Source organism: Lygodium microphyllum, chromosome 16 (assembly GCF_053477565.2).
Source record: "Lygodium microphyllum isolate KBCC chromosome 16, Lygodium_microphyllum_v1.1.10, whole genome shotgun sequence".
NCBI classification, from domain to species: domain Eukaryota; kingdom Viridiplantae; phylum Streptophyta; class Polypodiopsida; order Schizaeales; family Lygodiaceae; genus Lygodium; species Lygodium microphyllum.
Genome location: NC_141150.1, coordinates 126,783,140 through 126,803,959, shown reverse-complemented (window position 1 = coordinate 126,803,959; position 20,820 = coordinate 126,783,140). Strand labels below are relative to the sequence as shown.

Here is a 20,820-nt window from a genome sequence, read left to right as displayed (position 1 = left end):
GGACTTGGGTGGCTAATATCAGCCTCGAATGGCTAACCTCGGCCCCTTGGATGGATAAATTTTGACTCTAAAGATAGTTTGCTCTCGAATGCATAAACATTTAGTCTTGGATGACTGAACACCCATTCACTCGAACCGCTTCGACTCGGAGGGTCCGAGTTAGACACTCGGACATTGTAACTTTAACAAACTATATGGAGTCTAGACTTTGGCAAATTGGACCCACCCAAGGCAAGAAGAGCCTAAAGCCCAAGCTAGACGACACCCCCATAGGCCTCCAAATTCATAGAATGGCTCATAGGGCTAGTAGACTCAAGAATCATGACTTAACGGTCCAAAAAATGACTGTGATCACTAACCCTCAATTGTGTATGCCAATAGAGACTCAAGCTAGCCAACCGAACGTGCTACCCCTTAGACCACATGTCTAGAATGATGTAGAGACCAGAACAAACAAGCTAGAGTGGTCATCACCCATACAAAAGAATCAGAAAAAATGTGTGCTGCACTATTTTATTTTCATTGAATTCGCACACTCCATCAATTAAACATTTTACGTGCACCAGAAAAGCTGAAAGCTTGATTTCACAGAGCGCACATTGAGAAGTATACCACTAAAATCCAAGTGCATTAAAAATTGAGGGTTTTTTAAAATAACAAGGAATTCATGTAAGATAAGACAATCTGAATGAACCCACTAGTAGGAGACCCCCAGACATCGAATAGTGGCCAAGGACATCAATCACTGAATATTAAGAGACTTGAATCATCAAGCCATTTAGGGATCAATAGCAACATGCACGATTAGGAAGGTAACTCTACTTGACTTGATTAATTTGATTGACACCCTAGTTTCTCAAGAAATCCACAATATGCTAGGAGCCAGCACCAACCTTGAAAATGACGACCTTGACTTGGGAGAATTCCCAGTTGATATCCAGGAAATGATAACCTGGTATGACCTATAAACCAAAATGGAGCATCATGGTAGACCAACCAAGGATATCATAGCCAATCTCGAGGAAAAGTAGAAGTTGGCAAGGAAAGCGTTATTGGACATAGTTGTCTACAACCATGAGTTGCAAGCTCAAAAGCTAAGGCAGAACATAGATATGCGTGAAGTCCAATACGTCTTAGTGCTCGCAATTGAAATAGGACAGGACCAAACATTGAGAGAGAGAGAGAGAGAGAGAGAGAGAGAGAGAGAGAGAGAGAGAGAGAGAGAGAGAGAGAGAGCACTAGAGGCTAATCTTACATTGAGTGAAACAACATAGTTGTAGAGTAGAGTGGAGTAGCCCTGGCAACTTCGTTGCTAGTAGAACTAGTAATCACCCCAAATTCTAAGAGCAAAACCAAGATACCTATGGTTGCTAAGTAGCTTAACAACAAGTATCAACTTGATAATGACTTGTATAGCTTTGTGGAGCAATTCGAGCAAGTATGCAAGGCGAACAACCTCATGAACCTTGCTCAATGTGCACAAGCTTTTGGACATTGTCTAGGAGACAATAGACAAATGTGGTACACTAGTCTAGACAATGCCAAACACAATAACTTTAATAACCTCAAGAGTCTCTGCATTAAGAGATTCTCTGAGGCAGGATACTCTGACGACCTCATTGTCAAGGTGATGAATGTTAGTCAAAAGCACAAGGAGGATATCCGAGACTACATCACCAATGTGTGGAGTCTCTTTAAGATAATTCCAGCCTTGTAGAGTGACCTAGCAAATGAGTGGTCTCCACCATGTTCATATAAGTGAAATCCGAAGCAAAGAGATTTACAAGAAACTCAAAGTTGCGAAGGGAATTTCTAGCTAGGTTCTTTGAAGAAGCCATACGAGTGGATGACCTACTCAATGAGAGAAGCTCAAGACCCACAAATCGAGACAACACTGCCTCTAGAACCTGAGAAAGAGTTATGACCATTAGTGAGAGATCTAGATAGAGCACCCAAGACAAGGGAAAGAGTGTCGACTAGAGCCAAGAATTGGCAGACGTGAAACTAGAGTTAGCTAGGCTTCAAGACATGTTGAGAAGGAGTGCACAACCTCACATGCAATGCATGCATTATAGAGGAAACCACCTTATGCCCAAGTGCATGGATCCTAGATCCAGACCCTGTGCCAATCGCAATAGGTTTGGCCATGATGCAATGTATTCCTAATTACCGAGGTGATTGCCATACTCATAGCCATACAATCAACCTTACTACCTAGGGAATAGACCACCACATTTTAGAAGGGGAGCTCCACTAGGTCTTCCAACACCGAATGCTTCAAAGCCAGCTGTCCTTAGGATGGATATCAACTCCATAATATATCTAGACCCATCATGATCCATCCATCAAGCGATGTTCTAATACATTAAGTAGAGGAGCCAAACGAGGACAAAGCATATGTGAACCCTTATGTCTCGTATCATGAAGAGGATAATGCCATCTTGATGGATTTCAAACTAGTGTCAGTGATGGCATTGGGTAGGGGAAGAGTAGAGGTCTAGGAGGATAGAACCAAGAACCCATCGCATACAGGACTTATGGTCACCTAGGGCACATCTCATCTCAATGATCCAAAAGGGAGAAAGCCAATCAAGATAAGGCTGACCTAAGATGCCCTAAGTGCGGGATCACACACTTGTATGCCAAGTTACCTAGGTGAAAACCTTCCACTAGTTTGGTGCTATCATGCTATCCATAGCATTGGGGTTGTTTGGAGTTGAGACACTTGTTGGGCGAAGCCACGAAAATTTTGTTGAATGTCATGGCCCAAGCATAGGCAAAGCAAGTTAGTATTTCATTACTCAAACCTATCAACCTCGACACAACCTCAATAAGGAAGAAAAGCCATAGAGGAAAAAGGAAGAGGGATGAGAGGAAGATTATGCTTAAGAAAGATGGTGCCACCATATTACCAAAGGGGAAGAAAGTCACAAATACAGAAGCAGAGATATCTACTCCTAAGAAAACAGAAAAAGAAAGTGCCAAGATTGGAGAATATCATGATCTAAGGCACTAATTAGAAGTGGTTGATAAGGTTAAGAAGTGGGTCATTAGGGCCAAAAATACTTCAAAAAATGCACTTTTGTTAGTCACGAGATTAAGGAAAGGGTCAAAGAGAGTTTGTCACGTGTGCAAGAATATGGTATTCTTATCTCCTTATTTTTGGAGATAGTAGAGTCCACTTCGTTATTCCCTCCTCTCTTTTAGCCAAAATCTCCAAAGTTTGATATGTTTTGGTAGTCCCGAAGTTCTTATTTTCTTATAAAGTCTAAAAAAATAGGTTATGATAAAGATATTGTGAAGTTAAAAATGAATTTTTTGAAAGTTAGGAGCTTTTGGTGCCCCCAATATATTTTCATTAGTCTTTTTAGTAGTCTTCTTTGTTCATCCGTCTTTCTAAGTGAGCTTCTTTCTTTGCGCCGTTCTCGTTTAATAAACTCATGCACTGTCTATAGCCAAGGAGTAGATGGAAATTGGGAGCTCAAAACCTTTTGCATAAATGATTGGGTGACCATGTTGCCCTCTTGCAAAGGCTTTCACAAGGTCAAAAGAAGAAAAAGAGAGGATATAAAACATCATTGGAAAGGGCATATCATTGCTTTAAAAATTACACATGAAGGGTGGTTAGTCAAAGTACAACATGTTTACATGGTCAAGGATATACACTTGTCTCCTAATGAACATGTTTACCAATAGATACATTGTAAGTCTTAAGTTGATAACATATGTGATATTTTTTTTCATTCAAGCAAGTATGAATATCGAATTCTTGGTTGTAGATATATTTCTATCAACAAGTACTAAATGGAAACCTATGGAGAGTTTGAGTGGATCTTTCAATGCGATTCATAATGCGTTTGCAGACATTATATATGCTGATGAGACCATTGGTTCTTTTAGTGAGAGAAGAATTTGTGTATATTATGCACAAGATGTGGTTCCGTCTAAAGAGGGTACATATGGACATATCGAGGATTTGCCATTGCCAAGTCTCTCATTTCTAATTTGGGAGGTTCCTGATAAGGCAACGATACATATTTTAAATTCAAAATATGTCAAGATATTCAAAAGTCCATGACAACTGGAAGGATCTCAAGAAGAATACGCTTGTCATGGTTTATCCCCTCACATATCTTTGTGGCCTGCTTCAAAATAGCAAACTTACAAAGAACAAAAGTATCTTGGCTAAGTAGAAATTTTGCAGAAGCAGAACTAGATAACATTATAGGAAAGCTTTGGAAATCAAGAGAGGTTGACCATAAGGGCGACACCATGAGGTGTATTGTATGCCCCCAATCCTTGTCTCTGTGTTATAATATAGCACAACAAACTCTTGCTTTGGGCTTTCATTATAGGAGATACAAACTTAAATTAGGCATCTCGATTCCCTTGGATTCTGATACAGATTACACGCCCTTCAAACTTAAGGTGCAAGTTATAGAAAAGGAGATAAATATCACTTCCAATTTGAATCTTAAAGATGTAAGGGATACCTTGGAGATGCTAGACTGTACATCCCTAGAATATAAGTTCAAAGTAAATGGTAAAATAGTTCAGAAAAGAGCTTAATGCTCTTTCTCTTCTATGAGTTGCTTGTCTCCCACAATTGTAAGTTTCGAGCCATAAATATGAAAACATTGATGACATTTACATTTGACAAAAAGCTTTTCATTGAATGAAGAGTTACAAAAGTAAAGTGTAAATATGCAAGAATCTTGCTTCATTTGCATCTATTTGTCTTCTTTTAGCTTTGTAACTTCTTCATCACTTTCTGAAAAGATATCTAATCTCCTTATAATGGCTTTTTTCTTTGGTTGGTTGAAGAATTTGACTTGGACAGGGGACCTCTTCTCTTCAGGGGGTTAATGAGGAGATGGATAAGAAAGTGTTGGCATTTCTGTTTTTTTGGAGCTTACCTTACTTGTCTTTCCAGATGACTTACCTTTTGCCTTACTTTTACTCTTAGTTAAGGATTTAAGTGAAGGAGAGTCGGGGTTTACTAGCATGATTGCCCTGTCCAAAATTAACTCAATACATCTCTCTCTCTTATCCACCATGTGTATGAATCGGGGTAATCTTGGCACTGCAAGGAAAATTGTAATAAGTTGAAAACTGTACCCAACATGTATCTTAAAAAGTCAGAAGTTGTTAGGGCAATGATAGTTCATACTTGTAGGGAGTTAAAACAAAGAAATGGAATGATTATAAAATTTGATGATAATGCAGCAGTTGTTGTGAAAACTGAAAGACATATTGCTCAAAAAAGAATGTGAAAGATACTTACATTAAAACCATCTATATTGAGAATCTTTGAATCTATTGTCCTAAAAACATTTGAAATCACTCTCCATCCACAAGAATGCGCATCATTTTGCAAGGGCACTTCTTGTAAGAGAAAGCTATATGGTTTTTGAGGATCAGCAATGTCCTCATATGTAGTGTCAAAAAAGATAACCACCAACCTACCAGCACTGTAAATGGAAATATGTTACTAAAAAAAGACAATCAAATGAAATAAATAATAAACCAAAAAGTGAGGATTATTGTATTCAATGCACATTTTTGCTTGACTGTGGATACCACTAAGAGAGTTCATAAGGATAATTTCTCTAGTGAGAATATCAATATATACTAAGCTCCAACGTCCTTTGCAAGGTAAAATGTTAGTAAAAAATGCTTACTATAAAGAAGTATACATTAATCCCTTTGCAAAATTGCATACTTTTCAACATTAATTTGTGATTGGATCAAATTTTTTGAAAAATAATTCTATGTTTGAAAAAGATCTTGAAAAAAATTCCATTGATAATAGTGGATCAACAATAAATATAGTTTTAGAGATTTCTTAGCTGAGAGAAGCAATGAACACCCTAAAACCAATAGCGAAAACAAAGGAGTGTCGATTGCAATGAATAACACTATCATTCCATTTTTTAAAAAATTGAGTTAAAAATCCTTACCTTATGCAACAAAAGACTATAGAATCTGACAATTGAATATCTTTCTTAACAAGCATGGATTTGTTCTCAGGGGAAATACTAAGATAGTCTTCTTCTAAAGAAGTGCAAGAGATATTCAGAACCATTTTCCCGTATACCTTGCCTGTATACCTCCCCCATTCTCTTCAGATTGACAAGACTAAGGACATCAATTTTCCTCTTGCAAACTTCATCCTCTGACTCTATAATCTCTTATGGTCATTCTTGTTGGACAAAAACTTGTTGGGGGGCAGTCTTTGTAGGGTATAAATGTGTCACCTCCTCGATCACTGGTCGTTTTTCTCTCCTAGACAATTTTGGAGGAACGTTAAAGATCTCAAATGTTGTTTTATTAATAGTGGGCAAGGGCCTCAGTACCTTGCCAAACCTATACCTAATTCTATTGATCGTACTAAAGTCTTTGTTCATCAAAGTCACTCTATGAGCATGGGCAGCAGCAATGTAAGCATCATTCATAAAATCAATAACAAAGTCTTCAACAGTCTCCTAAAGGCAAAGAATGGCTACAAGATGCCTTTTTTTTAAAATGCCAACTTCAGTGGACACCCTTGATAATCTATAAGAAATATCTTTGACAACTCTAATAAATGATGTCTTTGGAATCACATGTTGTGTAGCTTTGTGTGCCTTCCTTATCTCACTAAAACATTTCTAAACATAATAAAATCTAGACTTTCTCTTTCTCTTGGACTTGGAAGGGTCGTCTTCTCCATGGGTATAAGAGGGCCCAAGTTGCTATGTTTGTTGAATAGGGGCTCTAAGGGAGGTTGGAAACTTGGCAGTTGTAGGGGAGGACTGTACATGATGAAGCTTACTATGGGCAGGGAAAGACATTGTCTCTACACTAGATTGCTTAGATTGCATGCCAGGAGACTGAGGATAACTAGGGATAGGAGGGATCTCAAGAGGGAAAGATTGAGGAACCACTAATGGCCTTGTCTCTTCCTCACTATCTTTGCTGTCTATATACACCTTCCTTGCAGTCTGCATTGTCTTAGCCATTACCTACTGGAAAATGAGACAAGTTAGAACATTTTGAAACCATAAATAAGAAACCTTAAACCCCAAACAGAAACAACAAATATGGTGCAAAAGGAGTAAAACATAGGTTCAAATCATGCTACTTACACCGTATTTGCAGATGATCAATATGATGCGAAAGGAGTGAAGTGCAGGTTCAAAATCAAGCTACTCGTGTCATATTTGCATATGACAGATACAACGCAAAATGAGTGAAGTGCAGGCTCAAAATCAAGCTACTCGCATTGTATTTGCAGATGACCGATACGGTGCAAAAGGAGTGAAGTGTAGGTTCAATATTAATATACTCACGCTGTATTTGCAGATGATCAATATGGCGTAAAAGGAGTGAAGCAGATGTTCCAAATTAACCTACTTGTGCCATATTTGCAAATGGATGATATGGCATGAAAGAAGTGAGACTAAGATTCAAAATTAACCTACTCGTGCCATATTTTCAGATGACCGATACGGCGCGAATGCAGTGAAGCGTAGGTTCAAAAATCACCTACTTGCATCATATTTGCGGATGACCAATACAAGACAATGTGACAATTGTTGAACTTGACGTTGATGTGTATTCGTGCTCGTGGATTTGAAAAGTGACCCACGTAAGTTGGCATCGATCTTTTATACCTGCAAGATAAGTGACACGTGGCATTGTTTTATTGGCTCGGGTTTGCATGGGCCATCCACGTGGTTGTCTATGTGGCTTTCCACATGGAAAATATTTGTGGATCTCTATAAATAAGTAATTATACATTTATGATTTTTTGGGTAAATTATCAAGCCTAGCTAGAGTTGAGGTCCACTTTTAGTTTTCATATGTCAATTTGCGTCATTTCGTGCACCCCTTGATATGAAGTGAGGAGGCATTGTTCGTGAGGTTGGATGCAATCTTTCACATCGTATCGTGCTTTTACTCATGTATAAACCTAAGGATGTTGCAGGCTCCCAAGAGTAGGTCACCCCTAATAAGAAAAGAAGAAGATTGTCATTAGGGTCGACAAGGGCTTCTGGTTGTATTGCCTTCTCCCATGAAATTTCCACAGTTTCCTCCCTTGTTTAGTAGTAAGTGTGGGAATTCCTAAGAAGTCTCTAGTCAAAGGCAAGTCACCATTGAGGGTTTCTAGATTGTCTCAGATCACAGAGGTTTCTCCATCAGAAAGGCTCCTAGACTTTCTTCTTCAAAATGGCATGGAGTTATCTTATTACAGAACTGCAAAGGATATTTTCAACCCTGACTGGGATATTGACCACGTATTGAACTCATGCAAGAAGTTTTTCTTGGAGGAGTTTTCAGAGTTTGAAAGTCTTGCATTTTTGGTAGTTGAAAAGGATGCAAAGGAATATTTTCACATACCTATTGGAAGCTCACCTTTAAAGAAGGCATTGTTTTCAAGAAAGTGTACATCTCATTCTCTTGACAAGTTTTGTACCTCATATTTGTTTTGTTCTACTCATTCTAGGAAATGCAGGCTAATGTCAAAAGAAACAGCTGCATTCATTGTGTATACTCTTGTTAAATATCCTATTAAATTTGATGAACAACAATTAGAGGGTCCAAAATGTTCTAGCTTCTGCCTTTTGGACAAGGCAGCAAATGATAAGGATGCAAAGGAATGTTTGGATCCTCAACAAGAAGCATATGTTGTTGGCAAACTAGATGTTGCCCAATTCAAAGCTGAGACCATTATTGAAGAAAACCATGCAAATGCAGATCTTGTATGTGACTCTTATTTTTATATTATTGCTTCACTTTCAACTTTCCCTATCAACCAAGGACAAGGATTACATACTGCTAGCCAACATCCAAAGGCTCTTCAACCTTAGGGAGGATTATTTTTTAGCAATCATTGTAGAGGCTTCTGATTCTGCAAATGGCATTGTTGATGTCAAAAATGAATTGAAAGAAGAGTTACTTACACTTGACACTAAAATTACGGACGACAAGTTTATTGAAGCAAGGGATGCCGTTTCTCTTTGTTTTTGTAAGGCAAAGAATGCTGAGAAAGAGTATGGGATTACTAAAGAGGAGTTCCACGGCCTTTAAGACTGACTTGGAATTCCCAATTTTGGAAGAGAAGAGTCACAATATGTTAAAGAATTGAAAGATACCAATGAGGCACAATCATCAATTAATATATGGAATCCAACTAAGCTAGAGAATTATGAAAATAAATTAGTACTATTATCTCGAATTCTGTAAGATATACATTAATATGTTTAATTTCAACATTCATTTGACATTTATCTTTTTTTAAAGTTGGAGATTGAAGATTTCGATAACTTCTTGGGACGGGGTAAAGGGACAAGAGTTGGTATTAGTTCACTGAAAGATGTTGCACTTGGCCATTACTTAGCAAGGATTGATCTGTATGTTTTCCTGGTATTTCATAGCATCTTCTTAGAGGAAGCAACATGGCCTATACTATGTATCAAGGCACTTACAAGGCTACTTGGTTTCTCTAGGTTACAGTACAATGCACACAAGGTGATGTTTTTGGAGAAGACTGCGGCAATTAGGATTTTTGGTTATGGTCCTGGTTTCTTTGCTTCTAGAGCATGATACTTTCTAGCCCTCTCATCTTATGCATTGGTAGCAAATTGAACTAATATAAAATCAATAGTTGGCTACAAGAGAAGAAAATTTTTGCATTATAAAGGAAATATCCTGGAGAAGGAGGATGATGTAAAGGCTCGTGAGAGCTAGCTTTCTACTTTTCTTTCTTAAAAAATACTATGAATTCTAGAGTGAAACATTCATTCTTTGAAGCTGTCGTCAAAAAAACCAATTGAATAGCTCCTCAAGAGCACTGCTTTTTGTAACTCGTCCTCCATGTCTTGTGCTTCAAAAAAAACTTGTACGTGCTTGATAGTGTGATTTTTCCATGCCTTGGCTATATAAGTTGCTAGGGAGCCTTGCTCCTCCACAAACTAAGGTCCATGGATATGAAGGATATACTGCAAATTCATAAGAGTAACAATCATTTTATGCCAATGGAAATTTTATCCAAAAAATCTTGAATTAAATATTCTCTCTTACCAAATAAAATGCGATATCTTTTTCTCCCCATGACTCCTTTATTGCTTGAACAAGATTTGTAATCGAACATTTGAACTCTTCTGGATACATGTAGGTTTTCATTTGTTGCTTGAGGAGCTTTAGGAAGACATTGAGGTGTCTCCAAACCCCAAGCATCCCATTATACCTTCCCCAACATATCTCATATAGTCATGAATATTAAAAAAATTAGGAGGTTTACCTATTGAAGGATCCTTGGGATAAACATTTCCATCCACCCACAAATCTATATGTTTCTTTCCTTGAGTTCGCAATCTATTGGCCTCCATCTCATATGTTAGTACTTGACAATGTATATTCTCCAAGATGAATAAATTTAATCTAATTGGATGGTAAGTTTGTACTTGCATGTGCTCGCATCTGTATTACTTGCAGAGGTATTGCTAAATATTTTAGCATATCAACGATCATAGTGAGAAGAAAGTGAGCACAAAGAAGAGAATGGCGAAAGAGAATTGAGAAAGAGAGTGTGAAAAGAAGATGCAGGAGTAAATAAACTGCGATATAGGTGGACCTTTCTCGAAAATACAAATTCTCCCAAGTTTCAAGATAAAAAACGACCAAAAAGGTGACCCTGATATAAATTAAAGATGAGGGAGAATTAATGGTTGAACTCTTTAATGAATTTAATATTCTCTCATTAATCACATCTAAGGAATGAAATTTGGTGTTTTCATTCTTCCAAAATCTCAACTAATTAGCAACTTAATCATTTTGTAATAAGTGCCTTTTTTGAAGCGTTTTTGGCCCTAATGTGAGAGAAGCCCAAGTGCACCTAAAGGATATGGAACCCATTATCAAAGATAAAATCAATGAGCTCTCTAGCGTGAGCACACCAATCTCACCTAACTCAGTTAATATTAAGAGATGCATTTACACCCCGCGTAGCATTGCATAGATAGAGCCTAGATGCCATAGGTAGGCAAACTACCCAATATCATTAGCAAAAAAGTGTAGAGCTTAACGAAAATTAGACAGTTGGAAACTTTTTCACAACATTGATATTAGCCCTTGTGACTCTTCCTTTGGGAGAACTACTTAGACAAAATCCAACCTTATGGAAAGTGCTAAAGTAGTGGGTAGAAAGGTCAAATGAGCCTGGAGTGATTGACTTGCCTAAACATGATACAGTCATGTAGATACCTAGCTTGACCCTAAACTCAGTACTTAAGTCCTTACATATGAATGCTTTCTAGGAAGCCATGAAAATACATGTAGTCTTATCTATCATAGCATTCAGGGATGCCACAAGAAAGGGGATCGTAGACATAGGAGTAGGAGTTAGGGTATTCATCCATGCAGTCCTGTAGGCTTGGGATAAACCCATCTATGAAGACCGCAAGGTTTAATGTCACGCTATGTCAAGAATTATGTGGTGGAGGGACTTGCTTGAGCTGTTGCATCAAATACCCACTGTATACACGAGACAAAGCTCACTCAAGAACACAAGAAGAGAGATGGAGGCCAAAACGTTTTCTTGCTAATTTCTTCTTCTTCTTTCACACACTATACAATGTACACAAAGTATAGATAAGATATAACATAAAGGAAAGTGGCCTACTAAGTCAAATAGTGCATAACAGACTACACTAATTGACTGGTGCTATATCTTTGCCAACTATAGGTAGGTGTAACAAGCTAAATATAATAAGGGATAAATCAGTGGCCATGTAAGTATCATAATGACCACTAACGTGCTAAGTGTAGACATGCAGACTCCCCCTCAACACTCCCCCTCAAGCTTAACTCTATCTCTACAACTCTAAGTAAGCTTCAGAACTTTCTAAGCTTCTCTACACCCAATGCCTTTGTGAAACTGTCAGTTATCTGATCTTGTGTGATGACATATACCAAGTCAATCTCTTCTACAAGTATCTTCTCTCTCACAAAGTGGTAGTGCACCTTAATGTGTTTTGTCCGTCCTAGCATGGAACACTATACTAACTGTATGCTGCTCATGTTGTCACAATGAATAACAACTAGACCATCTCCCTGCACATCCAAATCACCTAATAAATTTTGCAGCCATACCACCTCACATGCTGCCATAACAACACCTCTATACTCAGCCTCCGTACTCGATAAAGCAACTATAGGTTGCTTTTTGCTGCTCCATGTAACTACTGCCCTACCAAGGGAAAACATGAATCAACTAGTAGATCTTTTGTCTGACATGCTACCATCCCAATCTGCATCTATGTATCCAAAGACTTGTATATCCTTACCTGTCTTATAAAAAAGTCGATAATGTAAAGTGGACTTCACATATCTCAATATACATCTAACTCATCCAAATGAGGCTTTCTAGGCATCTGCATAAACTGACTAACAAGGCTAACAACATAGCTCAAGTCTAGCCTTGTGATAGTCATGTAAATCAAACTCCCTACCATCCTCCTAAACATAGTAGGGTCATCTATCTCATCCCCAACGTCGGCACTCAACTTTACATTTCGCTCCAATAACGCCATATTGGGGAATATGGGAATTTCCCATAAGTTTGGGACACATAGTCAAATATTTGGATTTGTCCTAACTTGAACAATATAACTCCAAATCGAGCATTCTATAGCTCAATAGATTCCATTTTTCAAGTGCTTTCCAATGATAGGTCACATCATATAGTTTTGAAAAATGTATGGGAATGCTATCTCGGTACCACCTTTTTAGTATTCAAAAAATGGGAATTAGGAGATTCCCAAACTCACTAATATTATGTTCAATGGTACTGAAAGAGACTTACATGCTATCATACCATACTTGGATAACATATCCAAGCCATAGTGCCTTTGTGATAACCATATACCATCATCACATCTGATAACCTCAATACCAAGAAAGTATCTCAGATCACCCAAATCCTTCATCGCAAACTTCTTCTTTAAGAAGTCCTTAACTTGAGCAATCCCATTGTTATTGTCACCTGTAATAATCAAGTCATCCACATAGATGACTATGATGACCAAACATACATCTCCCTTTCTCACATAAAGTGACTGATCAGCATTAGATATACAAAATCCAATATTGATTAGATACTCTCCAATCTTGTCATACCATGCTCTAGGTGCTTACTTCAGCCCATAGAGCGCCTTCTTTAACCTGCACACATATGTTGGATGCTCTAAATCCTCATAACCTACTAGCTGCTCTAAATTCTTAACATCCATTTGCTGCAAACTCTAACCTTTGGCTACTACCAAGGCAATCACACACCTAACTGTTTCCATCCTAGCAACTGGACTAAATGTCTCTTCATAATCAATGGCACATGTTTGAGCATAACCTTTTGCAACCAGTCTAGCCTTATACCTGCCAACTGAACCATCTACATTATGCTTGATTTTGTAAACCCACTTATAGCCAATAGCTTTCTTACCCTTAGGCAAGGGTACCAAATCCCAAGTCTTATTGGCTTCTAATGTAGCCATCTCCTCATTCATCTTACATCCCAATGAGCAGGATCAACAGTATCCTCAAAAAAGTGGGCTCCACATCCTCAACTAGTTTCACCATATAAGCATAATGGTGAGCTGCATAACCTTGAAAGCCAAATATTTTAATAGGGTATCTGACCTTGCTAGACCTGCATACCACTAGATCACTCAATGGAGCCTTTACATTACTATAAGCTCACTGTACACCTGGTGTCCTGACTAAAGGAATACCAAGCTCATCATCCAAATTCTTTGAACCACTAGAATCTCCATCAAATCCCAAATGACTAGTAGATACATCATTACCATCCAACACTTTCTTCTTTCCTTTGTCTTTGCCTGCAACACTTATAGATACACCTAAATATGTGGGGTTACTCAATCTCCCAGATCAAGGGCTCACCATAGTTATAGTACCAGATGATGTTTCTGGTCCACTAAGACTCTGTGATTCTTTCTGCACATAGCTATCATGATCATTATCATCATCTAATACACCACTAGCAAGTGCATACCAACTATTCATCTCATAAAAAATAACATCCCTGCTCACTTTGAACTCACCTGTGACAGGGTTATAACAACGATACCCTTTCTACTCTAAAGAGTATCCAATACAAATACATTTTTCAGCCTTTGGATAAAGCTTCTTTTGTAGCTCATCTGGCACATGAACATATGCAACACATCCAAATACCTTCAAGTGTGATACATCAAGCTTCTTGCCAGTAAAGCATTCTTCAAGAGTCATCCCATGAGCTACAGCTGTGGGGGTTCTGTTCATAATATAGACAGTAGTATGGATAGCTTCAGACCAAAAATATTTTGGCATATTCTTTTTAGCAATTAATGCCCGTGCAACTTCTGCAATATGCCTATTTTTTCTTTCTACAACCCCATTTTGCTATGGGATATACTGGCAAGTAAATTGCATTTTCATCCCAGGAGCCCTCAAGAAGCCACTAAACTCATTAGAGATGTACTCTCTCCCTCTATTTAATCTCAAGCACTTCAGTTTCAAGCCTTGTTAACCCCAAGTCGAGATGGCAGAAAAAGTAAGAAAAAAGTAGAAAAAAATACGAAAAAAGAGCAAAGACACGCAGGCGACCTCCAAAGCTAAGCCGAGGCAAAAAGCACAATTTTAAATGAAAGGCGCCTCAAAAAACTTGGAAAACTCTTGTAAAAGAGCGCTAGGATCCCTCCTATGTCAATTGTAAAATATTAGACTGGTGTAGGCTAGAGGCATAAGGCTAGAAGAGGGAAATGGAAAAAGGACCTTGCCACAATGGCCGGTCATGTAAAAAAGGGATGGCTGCCCATGGGATTTTAGGGCTTTTATATAAAGTTCAAAAAATGAATGAAAGCTCATTCTTTGGTGTGTGGCTAACAAGAGCTCTCTTCTTCTCTTCTCCTCATCTTCTTGCTTGTGTGTGCTCTTGAGAGAGGGAGTGTGAGAGTGTGAGGGAGTGAGTGTGTGAGAGTGAGGGATCAAGAGGGTGAAGCTCTTCACCATCTCCTCTTCTCTTCTTCTCTTCTCTTCTCTTTTCTTACGTGCGCGCCTATGGAGGATGGAGCTTGGAGATGGAGGAGGCTTGAGGATGCTTGAGCTCGCATTTAGGATCGTGGAGCTACCGGGGTGTGTGAGAGAGAAGGCAACTCGTATCGGCATCAAGGTAAGCTCACTACACTCATAGGATCAATGGCGCATCGGCTAGGTGAGAGATAGCCATTAGAGCTCGCTTGAAACGCTTGAAGCAATAAGCGGTCCATGGGTCTTGGCGGTTGAGCGTGAGCTCCCACTACATTTTGGTTTCATTGTTGGGACCAACGGATTTAAGCTTGAGCACTTGCACACCTCATATCGAGCATCGAAGTAAGGGATTCATCCCCGAAACAGAGCTTGAGATAGGTAGGAAGTTTGGGTGTTTTTGATCTTCAAAACAAGTAAGTATTTTGGGATATTTTGTTTGTTTGATGATTGGGAAACATGGAGAAATTATTTCAGTTTTTTTCTTTAGATTATTGTTGCATTTAGTGTAGGTTAGGATTAGGAAATCGCACCGGAGAAGGGTAGGGTTTACTGTTGCAAAATAGGGCAAAAATCGTGCAAAAAATGATAAAAAACTCACTTGTGATGTCGAAGATCGGCAAGTGAGTGATTGGGGGCATCAACACCATACCCACGAAGGGGTATAAGAGCCAAGAGGCCAAGGGAGAGCTCATTTGTGACCATTTCAGTGAGAGAGAGAGAGAGAGAGAGAGAGAGAGAGAGAGAGAGAGAGCCATTGCACGATTCGATAGGATCGCACCATCGATGAGCCTACCGCTCTATTCAGGTATATGAATCCCTTCCCCTATCCCCCTAGATATGATTTGGAGGTTTATGCTTGATATGATTGAGTAAATTGCAAGAATCGAGCAAAATCGACCTCTCGCTGTCGTCATTACGCCGCGTTCGGCCCGTCCGAGCAGTCGCTTCTAGGTCGAGTCCTAGAATCGGCCCTCGGCCCTCTTTCGTTCGGCCCACTCGGCTCGAAACCCTAATCGGCCCTCGACCCAGACCTACTCGGCATGATCGAGTCGAGCATTCGAACCATCGACTAATTCGGCCCTTGGCCCGCCGTCCGAGCCAAACCATCCAAGCCATAGGATTCGGCCCTCGGCCACGTGTCATATTCGGCCCTTGACCCAAGTGCCTCAGCCCGTCCGAGCCAACTTGTCCGAGTGACTTTGTTCGAGTTTGCGCCTCAGCCCATCCGAGTCTACCCTGTCCGAGTCATGAATTCGGCCCTCGACCCATGTACCTCGGCCTGTCCGAGTGACCCACTCGGACCCTGCAATTCGGACCAGCTGGTCCGAGTGTAAATTTTTATCAAATTCTCAGAAATTTGACCTGACCCGTTTAGAGCTCAACAGCGCAAATTGTCGAAAGTCCTTATTCTCAGAACTTGATTCTGACACAGAAATAGATGAAATCGTAGGGAGCAGCCACTTAGCAGCTTGAAGTAGGCAGTAGCGAGACCTAGAGACCTAGACGCAAAGCGCTGAGCAATTAAAACCTGATTGGCCAAAAACAAACAAGGAAACATATTAGAAAAACCCTGAACCCTGTCAAGGCGGCCAGAAAATTGACCAACAAGCCTATCAGGCCCGAAACAAAGTGAGAGTGCGTAAGACGCTTCGAGATTGGTTGCTGTACTCACCTTGAATTTCCACACTTGAATGTACTTAAGGAAATTGAAAGCTTGATTCAGCACAAGTGTACGAGAAGCGACACACACACTGAGTGACCATAAAGTGAGGATTGTATTTAATAACTGAAGGAACTCACTCAGATAAACCACTCAAGAAACCTACCAGTAGGAGAGGACCCAAGATGTAGACAAACCATCAATGTGTGAAGTAGGACCAAGCAGGTGGCGTCAATGACGTGGATTTGACAAATCTACTCAACCTGATCGACAACTTGGTGGAGCACGACAACATGACTATGGCAAAAGGAGGCTTAGACTATAGGTCTAATGAGGAACTCAACTTGAACGTCTTCCCGGAGGTTATTTAGCAGCTGGTCAGTAGCTACGATGCACACGCCCGGTACAAGCACCGCGGCAGGATAGCAGATGCTATCATCGCAGACCTAGAGGAAGAGAGAAAACTAGCCTACAAGGCTTTACAAAGCATAGTCGAATACAATAGGGACCAGCAGGCTAGGAGCCAAAGGCAAAGCACGGAGTTGTGTGAGATACAGCGAGTGCTAAACTTAGCAAGTAGAAACTGAACAGATCACGAGAGAGCCCTAGAAGGAGACTTGATGTTGAGTGAGCTTCTCATGAAGCGACTGCTAGATAACACGACAACAGAGCAAAGTGTCGCGGCACTAGCGACATCGCTGCTCATAGGATTAGGAGCAAACCAAGGCTCAAGGAGCCAGTCTAAAATCCCTATTGTTGCCAAGCAAATCGACAAATACCAACCCCAGGACGATCCATACAGCTTTGTAGAGCAATTTGAGCAAGTCTACGAAGCCAACGGCCTCAACGACCTGACTCAACGCTCTCAAGCATTCAGGCTCTGCTTAGGTGACAAGGGAAGGACTTGGTATACAAGCCTAGATGTCACAGAACAAGCCAACCTCAGTGGCCTTCATTAAGAGATTTGCCGAGCCTTGATACTCCAATAATTTGCTAGTATGCTTGATGAACGTCAAGCAGAAAGAGAAGGAGGACATTCGCAACTATGTAACCCACGTGAGGAGTCTCTTCAAGAGAATCCCTATGGGCGAGCGACCAACTGAAAGAGTAGTTTTGACTATATTCATAAGCGGAATTCGAGACGAGGAGTTATATAAGGCTTTGGCAGGCAATTCGAGCTTGCAACAAGACGCACTAGCTAGAGTGTTTGAGGAAGCCATCAGAGTCGATGATCAGCTGAAAGAGCGAAGCTCTAGGAGCTCGAACCTAGAAGAGACCAACTCGTGAAGCTCAGAGAGAGCGTCAGCCTCTAGTGAGCGATCAGTCCCATCATCCCAAGATAAGAGGAAGGCCACCGAGATAAACCAAGACTTGGCTGATGTAAAGATGGAGTTAGCCAAGTTGCAAGACATGTTGAGGCGACCAACGCGCCCACACGTCCAATGCGTGTATTATGGCGGAAACCACTTGCCAGCTGAGTGTCAAGACCCTAGGTCAAGACCTTGTGCTAACTGCGATAGGTTTGGTCATGACGTCACGCATTGTAGATTACCAAGAAGACTTCCGTACTCGCAACCCTATGGCTAGCCTTACCTAGCGGACAGGCCGCAGCCATTCTTCAGAAGGGGAGCCCCATTGGCCCTTCGTGTGCCTAACGACATTAAGCCAGCTATTTCTAGGATGGACATAAACCCTACTAGCATACCCAGGCCACCTCGTCCTTATGTGACCCATCCACCGAGCGATGCTCCAGTCCACTATGTGGAAGAACCAAATAAGGAAGAAACTTACATATGCCCTTACGTCTACCATGAGATGAGGGCAATGTTGTCCTCATGGATTATCGCCTTGTGCCGGTGATGGTGTTAGGAAGAGAACAAGGTAGAGGCCTAGGAGGGCAGACGTAGGATGCAATCACCTGTTGGACTTCTGGTCACCCAAGTCATGTCTCATCACGCTGCCCTAAAAGGGAGCAGCAAAACAAAGACAAGGCTGACCAAAGGTGTGCTGAGTGCAGAATCACTCACCTCTTCGTCGATTGCCCAAAGGGAAATTTGTCTTCTAGCTTAGCCAACGTACCATCTGTCACATTGGGCATTAGGGGAGTTTTGAGGTCTCAAAAATGCCCTGTAAGAGATCCTAGAGAGAGAAAACAATTTAAGAAATAAAATCATTTTATAGAATTTTTAAAAGGTTTATATTTTGGTAAGTTAAAATATCAAAATTTGTTAATAAGTCATTGTCGTGATATTCTCGTGGTCACATCAAACCTAGAAATTTAGGTCGCCATAAAGTTGGCAAGGTTGTCATAATGAAGATCTTACCTCTCCTCATTAAAGTGAAAAGTAATATTCAATTTGAATTTTGGTGGATACTCGATTGCCTCCCTCCATCGTTTCTCTCTTCTTTTTTTCTCCTCCTTAGTAGTCTCTTCTTTGTTTTCGTTCTTGCTTCTAATCATATCCTTAGCTATGGATCAATCACCCAATGATCTCTGTAACTCAGCTATGGATCAATCATCTAATGATCTCTATAGCTCTCATAAAAGACCTCTCTATCATCTTCATATTGAGTTGGACAGTGAGTATGAACCAATAAGATAAATAACAAAATCTATCACTGTTACAGAGTCTATGAAACATATACTGAGGTTTGAAGGAAAGAAGAATATTGATCTTTGGTTAGATGGAAAGCTATATCCCAAAGATCCTAGCAGAAATAGCACTCCTCCTTTCTATAATAGCTCATCATTAATGAGGTTTATTGGTGATGGCTACAATGGATTTTTAGGTTATACACTTAATCTTGTTGCAGAAAAGGATATCCTTGGACTAGAGAATCATCTTTTGATGAAACACAATATAGAGTTGTTGCAGAAGCTAGAAGATTGTCAATAAAAAATTCATTCATTGGAAAAGCGTATCAAAGCTTATCAACGAAAGCAAACTTTATTAGGCCTTCAAAATCGACAAAGAGCTCTTAAAAATATTGAGAATCTCAAACGAGGAGGAGGAGGCTGTGGTAAAAGAATCCAAGCAGCAATGTATATTTTTTTTCACTTGAAAAATCTTAAATATGGCGTTATTTAAACTACTTGCATTGATTTGTGATGTTAATTTTGCTTAGATCTCTTCTACAACCAAATGCAAGTGAAAGAGATTCTTTAAAAGCAGCTCAGTTTTATTATAATCTTCTTCCTTCAGTAGTTTCAAAGGATATTTTGGAAAAGAAGCTGTATGCTATGGCCAGCTCTAAATTCAAGTTGCTGATGCTCACAATCTGCGTAGCGACAACATGGGTGGGATTGGCGGTAGGCTCCGATCCAGAGGCCACGATGGACTTCGTGTTGCCAGCTGGCACCAGCCAATCCGACATAGATGGCAGCTTCTTCACGTTCAAGGGCTTCCAAGGTGGTGCCAACGCGTTGGCGGGCATGTTTAAGCCGGTGAAGGCCTTCCAGGACCAGTTCCCGGCAGTGACGGGGTTGGGCATCTCCGCCGCCTTCCTGGAGTTCCCGGCGGGCTCCCTGAACCCGCCGCATACGCATCCACGCGCCACGGATCCTCCTGTTCGTGCTAGACGGCACCCTGTTGGTGGGCCTGGTGGACACCTCCAACAAGATGTACAACCAGACTTTGCAGAAGGGCGACCTGTTCGTGTTCCCCAAGGGCCTCGTCCACTTCCAGATGAACCCTGCCAGCTACGGCCCCTCCGCCCATGCCCTGGCTTCCTTCAGTTCTGCTAACCCTGGCACCAACTCCCTCCCCGGGATCCTCTTCGGCTCCGGCATTCCGTTCTCCATTCTCGGGCAGGCCCTCCAGGTTTCCTACTCCACTGTCTCCATGCTCCAGAGCCCCTTCCACAAGTGACTGATCGATTGGTATGTGCACTTACCGAATTGATTGCTCGGCCCACCGTGCTGAATACGGTTCCGACTGATCATACTCTGAAGCAACAACGAGACATTGTTCTGTCCGGCACACGATGCTATTGTTTTATTGATGCTATTGTTTCTTTGTAAATTTAGTAAGAAATGGGAAAGCTTCCTGAGTACTGACTATGTGCTTTACGCGATCATCAACACGAGT

General features: G+C 40.5%; 1 pseudogene; it reads left to right on the top strand.

Annotated features, from left to right (window-relative positions):
• The first annotated feature begins 19,973 nt into the window (after positions 1-19,973).
• Positions 19,974-20,601, top strand: LOC148023408 (putative germin-like protein 9-2; annotated as a pseudogene).
• The last annotated feature ends 219 nt before the right edge of the window (positions 20,602-20,820 follow it).